This window comes from Mesoplodon bidens (assembly GCF_964165515.1).
Source record: "Mesoplodon bidens genome assembly, chromosome: 17".
Lineage (NCBI taxonomy): Eukaryota > Metazoa > Chordata > Mammalia > Artiodactyla > Ziphiidae > Mesoplodon > Mesoplodon bidens.
In genome coordinates, this window is record NC_138174.1 from 67,839,199 (window position 1) to 67,855,056 (window position 15,858).

A 15,858-nucleotide genomic window follows, 5' to 3' on the forward strand; every position below is an offset into this window, starting at 1 on the left:
TTGAATTGGAGGAATTACTGAGAACAGATGCTAACCCATACACTATGCATACCCTACAGTGAGAAAAATGACAGACTTCACTCTAATTGCCCCAAAACCATTTAAATTTTAAATTGCCTTAATTATTGCATATTTTTTATGCAGTATAATGGGAGTTTACAGAAAGATCTGATGGAAAACAGTAGGTTTTGTAAAAGGCTTCAGGGCTTCAGTGTGGGATAAACAGTAGCCATTCCTACTGCAGGTGACTAATCAAAGGGAATGTGCTTTGCATCGTATTTCTTTTAATAGAAAAATGCTATCACCTACATATCTCACCATTATTTACATTCTAATCACCCTCTGGTGATGAGTTCAGAATGGAAGCATTTTTTCATTAGGCGGTTTGCCATGGCAACTTGAGCTGGGTAAGGCCCTCTGCTGGTTCCATCACTGGGCCTGGGAGCCGAACTCTCTTTTTCCTTCATTATCACTGACCTCCCGCTAGGATGTTCATCTTCTGATGAGCACTTGGTGGCAAATGGGACTAGAAAACACCTACAAATTCTCATTTGGAAAGAAGAAAAGATGGTTTGTCTCCAGCCATTGGAAGTACAATTAAATGTTGATAGAGAAACACAAGGCTGGAAAAGCAGGTGATATAAAAAGCTGTAAAATCTTGTTTCATCCAACCTGAGAAAGCTAAGTGGAATCCGTCACTATTGACCCTGGCTGAGTTTTCATTAGCACGGAAATTCTTTCTTTTTTTTGCGGTACGCGGGCCTCTCACTGCTGTGGCCTCTCCCGTTGCGGAGCACAGGGTCCGGATGCGCAGGCTCAGCGGCCATGGCTCACGGGCCCAGTCGCTCCATGGCATGTGGGATCCTCCCAGACTGGGGCATGAACCCGTGTTTCCTGCATCGGCAGGCGGACTCTCAAACATTGCACCACCAGGGAAGCCCAGCACAGCAATTCTTAAATCGCCACATCTCTTGATCGTTTGAAAAGCGTCCTGGGTTTTTGACCAGTCGTCAGGAGTGACTGAAATTGTTGGTAAGAAAATCTGGCGTTGGTAAATTTGTTGGCAGCTGTAAACAAAGAGAAGGAGGTTTTCGAGAATTACTGGGGCTTATATAATTTAATACATGTTATATATATTTTGGAGAAAATACACAACTGCTGATGAAAAAAATGAACATTAAAGCAGGTTTTACATAGGTCCAAGGGCTGGTGTGATTCCTTCATTACTATACATACTCACTCCTCATTTAGTTATTCAACAGTGTCTACCATGAACTAGGCTCTAGGGAGTATTAAAAGAGGCATTCATGTCTCTTGATTGTAGACAATCTCGTCTATTATCTGATATAAAATTTACATTAATCTTAAGGAGATTTTTAATATAAGGGAGGAGAGAGGACAATAACAGATAGAAAAAAAAAGAAAGAAGGAAAAATATATGCATAACTATATACATTTAAACAGTGGCAAAAATATCCAGCTGTCAAAAACAATACAGAAATGATGAGCGTGAATAGTGTTAAAAAAGAGTAATCAGAAGAGGTTGTCTTAGAAAAATTGATCTTTATTTTAAAGATGACAGATGTATAAATATATATTAAGTTTAAATATCATGAACGAAAGTGAAAGTTTCCCATGTTACCACGCCTTCCCATTGTGTTGTACAAAAGCCCTGCAACTTTTTAACACATACTTGATTATCTATTGAAAAATTTTATTATGAAAATGAGATCATACTACACACAGCGTTCTGCCATTTGCTATTCACTAAAAAAAATAGTATTTTGAGGTCCTGTGGGGGATGACTTGCGTCCCTTGGGAGGTAGAGATAGGATGGAATAAGTACAGGGGACTGAGGGTGAGGAAGGGTCCTATTGATAGTCTGGGGCTTGTTTTGTCAGAACCAGAAGAAAGGCAGCAGCCAGAGAGCTGGCTGGAGCTGGGGAAGCACTGTTCATTGGGCAGCCTCCATGGTTATTAATATGATGCTACTTATTAATAGGAGATTTGAGTTGATTTTGTACAAAAAAATAATCAGTTGATCTAAGAAAGAAATAGAACATTTTATTCTAGCCAAATTGAGGATTATAACCCTGGGAAGAGGCTCTCAGAAAGCTCTGAGAACTGTTCCACCCGTTAGACGTCAAAGCACAGTTATATAAGGTTTTGAGACACTAGGCTGTATGTTCAGTGATGTATTATTGACAGTTTACACAGTCCGGGTCTATTTGTACAAAGCGAGTAGTGGGTCATGGGTCATTGTGGTCCCTTATGAGATTAAGCAGGAAGGTTACCTCCTAAGGAGTTATCTTGTTGATGCTAGGAGAATGTTGTTCTTTATGGCTGAGCAAGGTATATCTGCCAATGGGGAGGTCTGGTCGATGCAAGATGCAAATACCCAATGCACAGCAGAGGGGAGAGAGGAGGCCAAAGGGCAGAGAAACACTGTTATGTTCAAATTATCCTTGACTTGCCTTAGAAAACGAATTTTTATTTCATGAATTTACAATTCAATTTGGTTAAAAAAAGACAAATGGCATTGCAGGAGAATGGGACATGAGAGAGAATGGGGTCTAGTAGGTTCTAACCAGTTTTTGTTGTCTCCTCAACAGCTGTGTCATTCTTTTTTTTTTTTTTTTTTTTTTTTGCGGTACGCGGGCCTCTCACTGTTGTGGCCTCTCCCGTTGCGGAGCACAGGCTCCAGACGCGCAGGCTCAGCGGCCATGGCTCACAGGCCCAGCCGCTCTGCGGCATGTGGGATCCTCCCGGACCGGGGCATGAACCCATGTCCCCTGCATCGGCAGGCGGACTCTCAACCACTGCGCCACCAGGGAAGCCCTGTGTCATTTTTTTGATGGTTGCGCCCTGTCCCCTTCCCTCCTGTCTCAGTGGGAAGAACTATAGTGTTTGAGGAGTATGGTCCTATTTACAAACTGAATAAAGGATTAGAAACAAGAAGACAGGGAAGCTCCAAGATGGGCCCCTTAAGTTCCATTCCAGTGAGCAGTGAGGAAAGGAAGGAACACCTTGTCTGAGCAAATTAAAATCCGGTGAAATTCTTCTTCTTCTTTTTTAAACTATTTGATTTTTGCTGATTCTTTTTCTTAGATTGCTGTGTCCTGGACTTCCCTGGTGGCACAGTGGTTAAGAATCTGCCTGTCAATGCAGGGGACTGGGGTTCAAGCCCTGGTCCGGGATGATCCCACATGCCGCAGAGCAAGTAAGCCCATGCGCCACAACTACTGAGCCTGTGCTCTAGAGCCCACGGGCCACAACTACTGAGCCCACATACCGCAACTACTGAAGCCTGTGTGCCTAGAGCCCACGCTCCACAATAAGAGAAGCCACCACACTGAGAGGCCCGCACACTGCAAGGAAGAGTAGCCCCCGCTCGTAGCAACTAGAAAAAGGCCGTGTGCAGAAACCAAGACCCAACACAGCCAAAGATAAATAAATGAATAAATAGATTAAAAAAATACTATATATGAAAAAAAAATTGCTGTGTCCTCCTGAATTCAGCTAAGATGACCCCTGACACAGAGAAATGGTCCATCTCCCTCTGGCATTTCCTGTTTCCCCTTCACTCTCCTTCTGACACAAGCTTTGGGAGATGCCCAGCTCTCTTGGAGTTTGTAGACAAAATAACAGTGCAGGTGCGCCTCCTCTGAAACTGATTCTTGATTTTCCTTTGAATGTTTTCTGTTGGATTTGTGGACATGGCTTCATCAGACCACCCATGCAGTCATCCACAGCAGCTCAAATAGCTTCCTATTTTGTTCTTAGAGGCTGATTCCTGATTGAGTTTTCTGTGTACCTTGATTGCAATTAATTAAAAACGTGCAGCCTACAAATATCAGAGGATCATGCTACACAGTTCTTAGGAAAACAACGAATCCAAGTTGCTTTTGATTTCATTTACATGGGCTCTGTAATCGAGTTAGCGAGAGAAACATTTATTGAGCGTGTCTAAAATAAAACAGGCATTTATAGTAGCATGAGGAGAGCAATGTAAAATACCATTTGTACCAATTATGGTTAGGACAAGTGATGGAGTGTTCGCTGTGGCAGATACTCTGTTTATCATATTTCATGCAAGATTAACTTAACTTTCTTATGTTTTCAAAGCAAAAACTACACAATACAAAATACATGTACAAGATTTCCATTACAGGGCTTCCCTGGTGGCGCAGTGGTTGAGAGTCCGCCTACTGATGCAGGGGATGTGGGTTCGTGCCCCAGTCCGGGAGGATCCACATGCCGCGGATGTGGCTGGGCCCGTGAGCCATGGCCGCTGAGCCTGCGTGTCCAGAGCCTGTGCTCCGCAACGGGAGAGGCCACAGCAGTGAGAGGCCTGCGTACCGCAAAAAAAAAAAAAAAAAAAAAAAAAAAAAAAAGATTTCCATTACATAAGCACAAGCATGAGAGAGTGTTACCCCCCAAAACTGGGTTTGCCTCTTGGTGGGTGTTGAGCCAAAAGACACAACCAAGCCAAAGAGCAGGAGAAGGAAGGATTTATTACTTACAGCAAGTAAGGAGAATGCTGAGGATCTTTCCCAAAGCAGTCCCTCCTCAAACAGCGAAACTGAAGTTTTAAGCTAAGGGCATATGCATATTCATGAAGGGGCTTGGGCAAAGAAGAATTCAGCATAGAATGGGGCAAAGGTCGACAGAGTCCAAGCTTTAAGTTGACTGAAAGTCCCAAGGTTCAGAAAGCGTCAACATGATCGTTCCTCAGGTTCCAGTGGACCTGGTTGAGAGCTTCAGGCACATCTTTACCATGGAAACAGAACTGGGAGTCTTTACAATGATGTATATTATCTTTGCTTACTTCTCGGGCCTGATAACAGTTGTTTGTTTCTGCATTCTTTTGTTCACACAGTTCAGCTTTGTATCAAGCTGTACAGAATAGGTAACTTGATAGGGCTATGATGAAGGTCAAGTATCAAAGGCTACAGTGTGTCTGTCTTTTATGATCTGAACACATAGGAGTAAACCAGAGTGTAATGATTATTTCAGCTTCCCCAAGTTGGGGATTTGGAGCATGGGAAATGGAGACAGAGTGGGCAAGGGGAACCAGAGAAAGAACTAGGGCCCTTTTCTTTCCAGGGAAGAGATGAGCCTTAAAACAAATAATAACCTCACCACAGCAGTAAGAGTAGCAACAAGTGGCATTAGACAACAACTGTTTAGGAAGGGGTATATATGCACGACAGGAACTGGGTGATTTCTGCGCTCCTTTCCAGGGCATGATTCAGTGACAAATCTGTTTTGTTCACAACACGTCAGTATTTTTCTCTCAACAATTCCCTGCTCAATAACAGGGCCAGACAAGGTTATCAATAAAGTGCCATCATGGCGTTACATTCTCAGTTCTTATTTATTTATTTATTTATAATCGTAAGGGGTTTGTGTCTATGTGACTTATTTCATTAGTCATTTTGGAGAAAAGAGGACCTCCTTCTCCTGCTGACTTAGATACATAATCCCTGTCTAATGCAGGTTATGGGCAGTGCTGTTGACCCTTAGAAGGTAAAGCCCTGTGACATGTGCAGAGGGCACAGCCATTTATGGACTGGGGCTCCCCGCAGGCAGGCAGGGCTCAAAACTAAGGATATTGAGACATCTGCACTGAGGGAGGGGGGTCATGTGACAAGGGGCTGGACTTGTATCTTGAAAGTTGGACAGCGTTTCTCTAAGTTTCACTGGAAGATCCACGAACGTGTCCACGCCGTCCCACCTGCTTTTAACTAAACTGTTTTTCCTCAAGCACTAGCAGTCAAGGTAATTCAAGAATGGTTTCCATTTCCATTTTATTTGTTTATTTTTTCGTTTGATGACTGAAATCATATGAGCTTTTATTTTTTAAAATTCTAAATGTATGTACAAGGTATCTAGAAAAGTAATAATTGAAACACCTTGGAGAAGGAACCTGGGAGCTTGCCAGGGTGGTGGCCCATTCTTCTGTTGACGAGAAATCCACCCCTCCTGAGAAAGCCCATTTCTCGGCCAAACGACTCCAAAGCTAGAAGACGCGTCTGTCTCCACGTACCTTCCATGTGCTGGTTTACATTAAATTCCTGTGAGGAATTTCGAGTGACTGACTCTCAAAATTTGAGAACCCAATCTGTTTACGTTTGAGACTTCTTACAAGTTGAAGATGGCTTCTGCTATGGTTTAAAGCCTGTATGCTGGAAATCAGAAATTATTGTAATTAAACAGAAATACCTCTCACCTCAGCATTTAACAGAGAGAGATCGAGTTTTGCTTTGAATAAAGACTGTCCTCAGTCTGTGATCTCAGCAAGGCTGAGCTGCCAAATTGTGTGTTTGTCAGCGCCCTGGCAAGTGACTCGGAACCGAGGAACACACACACACACACACACACAACTGCTCCCACTCCCAAGGCTACAACAAGCAACTCCTTTGATCTGGGAACAACCCCAGATCTGACTTCTTACACCAGCTGGTGCAGGATGAATGTAGAGAAGAGACGTTGTCCTTCCAGAAAGTACAGGGTGAGACACGAGCCGCCCTTGAGTGGCTCTGGCTGTCTGCCAGCTGGCGGCCTCTGTTCCTTGGCTCCCAGGCCGTGGCCACGTGGTCTGTTCAGGCAAGAGAACGTGGACACGATCATTTCGCCTGTTACACGTGAAGCATAGGGCCCCAGGAGAAAACCCTGATAGCATGAAGGGAGAGAAATCTAGGGCACTCTCCCAGTGCTGAGGTGTCTGGTGAAGGAAACCACTCTCCAGAGAGTCTCTTACTGAATCAGTACAAGTCGAGGTGGAGAATTCTATTGGCTGCTTGAGGCTTTCTTCTTCCACTTTATTACAGAGCTACCTTCCTTGTGTCCATCAGGCAGTGTTTTCCTTCTGGGACTGTGCAGCATAAATGCTGACAAATTCTAAGCCTCAGCGCTCCTTTTTTATGGTAACATTTCTTATGCGTTAGAGAAACCTGCCTTTTCAGGGTCCCTAGCTTCCTATGTGTCATAGTTATGATGACAGCTTAATTTACTTTAGTTACATTTTATAATGGCTACTTCTGGACACCCCAGGTCATCAGTAAATTTTCTCCCCATCACACCATAGGAAGGCTTGTTTCTGGGAATGTTCTGGGAGATGCCTAATTCTAGCCATCATTTGCTGCTTCCAGCAATTTCTCCCTCCATTCCGGAATAACAATTTAGCTTCCCAGCTTGTAGCATCTAACAATGGCTAACAGACCTTCTTTTATTACTTGTGTGTGGGGTGTGTTTGTGTATGTGTTGTTCAGAGGAGAAGAAACATGGCCAGATGCTTATTTGTAAGACATTTATTATTTTTATTTTTCTGCACTGATTCTAAAGATTGAAAATACTTTTAATTTCACTGTTAATTCTTTGCACATGGTATTTATGTCTTCAATATAAAATGTGTTTATTTATTATCATATGCAAGTGGCTTAAATATTGAGCCTTTCAAAATTAGGAATTTCTTCCATTTTTAACATTTGAGAAAAATGTGCTCTTTCTGGGGAATGATTTCTACAATAAATATGGTTCATTTTAATTTTTGTAATAAACCATGCCTACAGTACAGACCTCTGAGAGTAACAATAACAGCGAATTTATTTTTAGCTGTTATTTGCAGAGAAGTGTTGTTTACAAACCATATGGGATCGTAACTGATATTCACAAAAACCTAAGGAAGCAGCATTGCTTCTTTCCTCCATTCTTTTACTCACTCAACAAATGCCCATTAATTGTTAGCAGGTTCAGGGCACATTGTGTGGTGCTGTTGATACAATGGTGAACCAGGTGGATCTGGTCCCAATGTCATGGAATTTATAGCCACTAATGAGCAGGTATTATTAACATTCCTGTATTTTTGGTCAAGCCAGAGTTCAGATAGATTTGCATCCGTTTGCAACCCAGAGTCTCTGAGTCTCAGTCGTATACAACTGCCTGATCTTGTGGACGTGAGGTGGCTGGGGAGGGACCATAACTCAAGGAGCCTCATGGGGCATTTGTGGAAGGAGGAGCTTGGAAAGTGCTAGAAGTTGCGTGCCGCCTGTTGGGAAACACTCCCTTCTGGATGTGGGATTCTTTTTGAAAGGAGCTAGTGGATAAGACTTGATAATTCTGATTTAGTCCCTTAAGGGTGTTGTCCGTCTCTGGGTGCCAGACTTTCAGGAACCAAAACTGAGGTTTTGTGTATGTGTAGACTCCAAAGAAATCGAATTTCTTCATGGCCAACCCTGCACAGAGGTTTGTACTTATTCCACGCAGCTGAGGGGAGGTGCGCTCAGTTTCAGCGTCATGAATCATGGAGGTCTTGAGACAGCTGAGAGACTGCTGGGGTCTCATGGGGAAGAGGCCAGCCTCCCCCAGGGCGGGGAAGGATGGAGGTGCCCGTCTGAGGAGCTCCATGCAGTGTTGGCAGTGACATGGGTAGCCTGGCCCCAAGACAGGCACATCTGGATTTTTAAGTGCACATTAAGAGTGTAAAAGTCACTGCAGCTGAGGCTACATGGTCAGGGCATCCACTGTCCGGGTGCATAATACTTAGGAGGGTGGACCTGGCAGGGAGCGACTCCTTATCCCTCTCTCCACTCCCTGGGAAAGCTCACGAGAAAGGCGTGTCGACGTCATCAATTCCCTTGGCTCCGTCTTCCCATGATGGTTCTGGGGTGTCCCGGTGCAGCTTAGTAGGCAACTCGGGGAGACAAAGCTCAGTCAAAGCTCAGTTAGTTTCAGATTTAGGAGAGCAAAAGCATAGGATGTGCGACACCAGTTATGAAAAGACTCATGGGATTAAGTGAGGGTGGGTTGGTAGAATTGTAGCCCCTCCCCCTCATTATTCACTCTATTCGCCCCCAAACATGTGTTGAACATTACAGAGGAATTGAAATGAAAGCAAAGGTCCAATTCCTCCATATTACCCTCCAAATAGCCTATTTATATGACCCACTCTGGGTAACAAGAGTTACATGGACTTTATTAGCTGTGGGACTCTGGGAAAATTGCCTGAACTGTCAGAATCCGTTTCCCTCTGCAAAACGGGAAATAGAAGAGCAGCACCTTCTTCGTGGGAATTTTAGCCCAGCGCTCACCCCTTAGTAAGCTCACAGTCGCCCCTTTCTTACCCTCTGCTTAGTCTTCGCCAAATTTTTGTCAACCCCCTCTCTTTCCTACGGGCCCCTGAACTCTGCTGACCCTCTAGCGGGAGTGGTGGGCTGTTTCCCCTTATCAGTGTTTCCTGGGATTCAGCTGAGCACAGCCAGACCCTTTCTGGTCAGACCCCACTGGCCATTTCCCCTTGCTTGCTCAGATTCCTCTCCAAAGATTCTGATCATCTCTCCTGCACCTTACAAAGAAACCTCTTTTTTCTGCTTGATTTTGAGATGCTTACGGGCTCGTGGTCACAGCTATACCCATCCCCCTTTTGCCATAGTACCTTTTCCTTCCTTGCAATAATCCTTTCGAACAATCCTTTTGAACAATCTCTCTATACTAAGTCCTGGTCAGTTTTTCCCATGGCAGCACTCGATAAACATGAGCTAGTAACAATCAATCGTCTTTTTGATCAGTTTGCCAGTTTTTTTGTTTTGTTTTGTTTTTTGCGGTACGCGGGCCTCTCACTGTTGTGGCCTCTCCCGTTGCGGAGCACAGGCTCCGGACGCGCAGGCTCAGCGGCCATGGCTCACGGGCCCAGCCGCTCAGCGGCATGTGGGATCTTCCCGGACCGGGGCACGAACCCGTATCCCCTGCATTGGCAGGCGGACTCTCAACCACTGCGCCACCAGGGAAGCCCCAGTTTGCCCATTCTAACCCATGTCAAGATTCAACGAGAGGAAGTCAGGCAGCCCGGGGCCAATCACCTTCTATTTGAAAGTATTCCTTGCACTCTGAAATGGCTAATGGTTAAGTCTTGAGGCCTGAGTACTTTTTTAAAACACCTGGCCTGCATTCTGTTTTCCAAGCAACTGAAAAGAGATGGTATACAGTGCTTCACTTCTTCGTGTCTGAGCATTCAGCTCTCCGCTTGTCTCAGGAAAAAAGTGAGTTTCTCTCGAGTACTGACTTAGGGGCGTGTGCTGGGTCCATCCGTGGTTTCTGCGGGGTACTGATGGTGAGTCGCTGCAGGGTGGAGGCCAGCACTTCGAGGAGCTGGTTGAGTACACGCTGCCTAGCGTGTCCACCCCTTGCTAGGCTCAGGCAGCACTACTGGTTACCACGCTGGCCAGCTGGCCTTCAAGGTCAAAATCGGGTCGGACAGAGGAGGCAGGAAGCCCATCTGTGGTTTGGCCTCCTGGGGTGTCCCTTCTCCCTGGAATTGCTTTGCTGAATTAGAAGGGGAATTCTGCCCTGCAGAAGGTTGTCTTTGGAGTTTAAGGGTCCCTTGGATGAGCTTTAATAGCAGACAAGGTGTGTGAGCTGGAGGCTACCGACAGACTCCTGTCACTCCTCGTGACTTCTCGAGTCTCTGCACCAGTTCCTCCAGCCTGGCCCTCCCCGCCCCCTCCCCATCTCCTTTCCTTCTCTCCTGGCCATGGCTCCCTCTCCAGGAAGCATCAACTTCCCTTGACTGAGCCCATCTGTCCCCACCATGGAACCAAAGCCAGGCACCGACAGTTACAGACTTCTGTGTGACCTTTCACGGTCAAGGCAGCAGAAATTCCCAAGTTGGGGAGCTTTTGTCGTCAGGGTAACTCGTATAAACCTTGAGGACAATCTCCAGGACAGCTCCTCAGCAACTGACAAAGACTCTCTCCTTGACCAAACTCTAGACAGTCCCCTCTTAGCCCTTTTTTGACTCAGTGCTACCGTTGGGCCTTGTCCTGCAGAGGCCAGTTGTAGCAAGCACCTTGCTAAGTCAGTCTAGCAAGAATCTCCCACCCTTCGTACCTGATCACCCTGGGTATCTGGCCGAATTTCCTCATCTTCCACCGTGCCGCAGGGGGCGTCTGATCACCCCGTCTGCCTTCAGCAGGAGTCCTGTTCGGTCTTTTTGACCAGAATCCCCTTCTGTCCCTGGTGTTTTCTCTCAGTAATTTCCCATCTACTGACCTTCCACCCTGCTCCTTTGCTGTAAATCCCCACTTATCTCTGCTTTATTTGGAATCAAGCAAGTTCTATACTGAGGTCTCTTTCCCCCATTGCGATATTTCCTGAGTAAAATCTGTTTTTACTGCTTTACCGTCCAACTTTGATTTTCTTGACCCATTATAATAAAGGCTCTACGAACCATGTTTTAGTTGTTGTGGATGATGGCTGGGCAGTTACCTTTAATTGGTTTAGTCCTCCCACCCATTTAAAAAATTATTTATTTTCTAAAGAAATCTTTCCACCCTGTCCCTAATAAAAAACTCCACTCAGACAATTTTTTCATCACGTAGTCAAGCTTTCAGAACAACTGGACTCCCAGAATAAAGAGAGAAGGCTGTATTTATAGTTCAAATTATTATGTAGTAGTTGACAGTCCTGTTTTGATTGAAAGTCTTGTCTCTGACAACAGGAAACAGGATCAGAGTTTATCTCTGCAAGGCTTTAGAATGGCCCTGTAATTCAAGCCTTATCTCAGGGAACGCATGTCTTTTAAAAATGTAAATCTTTCCTGAGCTGTGGTAGTTGCGATCTTCTTGTATCAGAGATAAGCTAAGGAAAAGAATGTCAGTTTCATTTTTTCAAGTCCCCTTATGAGCAAATTCTACCCTGATGGTATAAATTTGACCAAATATGTCTGTTCTAGATTTTCTGATAGAAGACCATTAACTTGATGTTTTGTTCTATTTGGATGGTTTAATTGACGTACGAACAAAAAAGAAGAGATGATGATTACATTAAGACCTGCTTGTATTAAGCTTGGATGTTATGGTTTGTGAAATAAAATTCATATTTTATGGCAAGACAAGAAAAATTTAGACATAAAAATTCTTCTCTGCCTTTTGGCCTCCTTTCTCCCCACACTGCGCATCACGTTTCTGCATTGTGCATCGACCAAACCTCCTCCATCAGCAGGAATACCTGCTTAACCGTAAACAGCAACATTTTCCCAGCATCAACAAGACAGCTCCTTAAAAATAACATTCCTTCTTGATTTTGTAAGAGGTCTCATGACCCACCAGGATGATGCCTAGATTTGGATTATGTAAACTGTCAATAATATGTCATTTGAGGTACAGTCCTTTGTTTAAAAAAACTTACGTAACTGTTCCTTCATTTCTAACTGGTGGAACAGTTCTCAGAGCTTTCTGAGATGCTCTTCCCAGGCTATAATCCTCAAATTTGGCTCAAATAAAAATTTCCAATTCCTAGATATACTAACTTTTCATCAACAGGTTAAAGAATGAATTTGTGTCCTTTACAAAGCCCTTGGAGTCATATTTTTGATCACTTTCATTATGCCAGATGTACTCTGTATTGCTTTATTGTTCATCTATTTTCAGTCCAGGAACTGAGACTAACTGGGTTTCTCCTGCAGCACCTGTAACTTTATCTTCTTTCTCTGAGATCCCACATGTCTTAGACTGTTCAGGCTGCTATACTGACTACCACGAACAGTGTGGCTTATAAACATCAGAAATTTCTCACAGTTCTGCAGTCTGGGAAATCCAAGATCAAAGTGCCCGCACATCGGGTGTCTGGTTAGGGCCTGCTTTCTGGTTCATACCACTGTCTTCTCACTGTGTCCTCACGTGGGGGAAGGGATGAGGGAGCTCTCTGAGGTCCCTTTAATAAAGGCACTAATCCCATTCATGAGGGCTCCACCTTCATGGCCTAATCACCTCCCAAAGACCCCCACCTCCTAATAACATCACATTGAAGATTAGGATTTCAACATATGAATTTGAGGACACAAACATTCAGTCCATAACAGCGTGTTTGCCTGTCCTAGCCTGACAGGAAGGGCAAGTCTTGAATTCCTTTAAGGCTGGGACCCCATAAATCAGAGAGGAGGCCTTAGGGAGTTTCCCTCATGGTTTTTGTAGGCATCATTTTGTAGGCATCATTTCCACACGTGAAGTACAGTCATTGTTTTTTTTTTTAATAATGGGCTGGTCATACCCAATTAAATGTGATTTAAATAAGACATTTCTGGAATGGTTAAATTTGGTTTATCCAACTATATCATTACAAAGGTAGATTTGTATTGCACCTCCGTAAATAACTACATTGCCATGAGAAATAAAGGGACTCAGTGCAGGGACTACAGACTCATCATCCTTAAGTTCTCTTGTTAGTTTATTAGCCTGTAACTTATATTAAGATTTCTCATACAGTATTTCCTCTGAATTCTGAAGAGAGATTTGGAGCAACATACCTTTCAATGAGTGTTTTCTTGCAGTTTGCACAAGATTAGCCTGCTAAAAACTAGAAAGAAAAGATAGAGCAAGGTGAAAGAAAAGCATTTTTTCCTGTGGCTATGTAAAAAATTAATAAACAGACATCTGTTTATTAAAAAATTAAACAGATTAGATAGAGTTGGGAGACCAGAAGGGGGAGCTCTGACACCCTGCAAAGATAAGGCCCAACCCCTGTAAGTAGAATGAAGACTCCTTTTCCCTGGCAGGGCTTCAGCCAATGAAAAGCCATGGACTCTTTGTTTACTAGAGCCCTCCCAACTTCCTTTTCCCCTCTATAAAAGAGTTCTCCTTCCCTTGCTGTGCGGGGGACTTGAACACAGCTCACAGTGGTTGCAGACCCTGAATTGCAATTCTCTGCTGATCCCAAATAAACTCAACTTTGCTGGAGAAATATCTGGCAGTCTATTTGTTTCTGGTCAACAGCTGTGAGAAAAAGGACACTAACCACAATTAAATTACGCTTTTCAGTTCCTGTTAGTCCTACACAGTTGATTCATGTTCTGCTGGATCTTGGGTCCGCAGTTGGCTGTCAAAAAGTTGCCTGCTGCTGTGCTATAGGAGTGCTGGGAATCCTATCTTGGTCCCAGGGACAGTCTGGTAGGTGGAGACATCACCTCACAGTGATGTCATGGCCTCATGAATATCTGGAACAGTGCTCTCCTGAGGCTATCATTCTTCTGATATTTCTGCCAGAAGGTTCCATTCTTGATCTGTCACTTATAGCAGGGGCATAAGGGAAAAAGGGAGCCACATTTTGGTGATGAGACTGAATGATTCTGGTTAATTTATTCCAGCAATGTCAAAGAAAACCAGCCCTGGATGCTCAATGCTAGTGGCAAGACAGCTTTTTATTTTTTTGGCTGCACAGCACGTGAGATCTTAGTTCCCCGACCAGGGATTGAACCTGTGCCCCCTGAATTGGAATTGCAGAGTCTTAACCACTGGACCACCAGGGAAGTCCCAGCAAGATAGCTTTTATTCAGATGACGGCAGTAGGGAAGAGAGAAGGCAGTGTCAGCTGAGCTCAACTCCAATTAAGACAAGGTGACTGAAGTTTTTAAAGAGAGAAGGGGAAGTGGGGTCTGTGGGGAAGTGAAAATGAGGGAACAAAAAGGGACTAGGAGGGAGATGGGGAAATGGAAAATTACAGAAGGAGAGTAAGTGGAGAATTACTAGTAATGATTTAGCAATGTGGGTTGGGACAATGTACATTTTTCAATTTAGCAGCATTGTGTTTTCTTGAATGAAAACGCAGCGTGGACGGCTGGGGTCACCTTTAGGGATATAGCATAGTACAGGTAGAAGCCAGGCTAAAGGTTAGTCAGGTCCCTTAGCACGGTGTTCTGACGAGTTCTTTGTGTCATGTGGGAGTTCTCTGTAACCAGCATGGGAACATAGCATCTGACTATTTTGGAATGATTGATTATCCTGAGGGCAAAAACCTTTATGTCATCAAGGACACTGACAGTTCTCCAGGATTTTCTTACCTAACCAGTAAGGAATATTTTAAATACAAGGGAATTTTAAATTGAGGGGGAAAAAATCTTAAAAATTAATTTTAGTAGTTAATAGGCCAACCTTTACGTATCAATATGTGATTGCTCTGAACCATCCTGATAGGTCTATAATGATGAAAACATTCATATTAATAATCTAGGTTTAATTGTACCTGATGATATGGGGAACTGAGTTACTCTTTTTGACCCGATACTCCTCAGATTGTTGACTTGGTAAACAGATCGCCTCTCACGTTACTGCTGAGTTATTTAAAAATTGGAGGATGCCAACCCTGATTGTTTGGGCATCCTTACTTATTTCCAAGGGTGCTGGGATGGGTGGTGGTCTCCTGCAAGATTCCCTGCCCTGCCGGGCACACCTGTCCTCGTCCACATGTTCTGGCTCTTACTGCTCCCCAGAGCGTTCTCAGGATAGGGCTGAAGTATCTAGTTTCCAAACATTCGAGACCCTTCCTCCTCTCCTGACTCTCATCACCCCCTCTCCCCATCCTTCAGGGTCCTATCCTTCCGTTTTCAGGTCGGCTGACCAAACAGTTCATTCCTGAGGGCCCACGAGCAAGGGCTTAGATGTTTTGTTACAGATCCCCCCAAGTCACTCCCCAATAAGGGTTCTCTTGCCTGGTGTCATTCAAGCCAACAGAATGAGCCCGAGTTTGGGTCAGAAGCAAAAAGAAGCTTCCTTCTCTGATCAGAGAATGGAGAGGCGCGAGTTCCCGCTCTAGAGCACAGGTGCTCCCCAGCCGGAAGTGGGTGGGATCTCGGCAGCAGGGAAGGGGCGGGGTTCTCGCAGGGCAGGCGCAGGCGCATGCGCTGTGCGCCCAGCGTAGCGTCTCTGTTTACGCCCCGCCCAGCTGAGGTGCAGGCGCAGCCATCTTTGCACCGGCAACTCCGGCCTGAAGGGCGAGATTCGAGGCCTCAGCGCGCGGCCCCCTGTGAGCAACGAAATTAACCACGAAGGAAAGGAAAAAGGTTAGACTTTATTTTATTACCCAGTT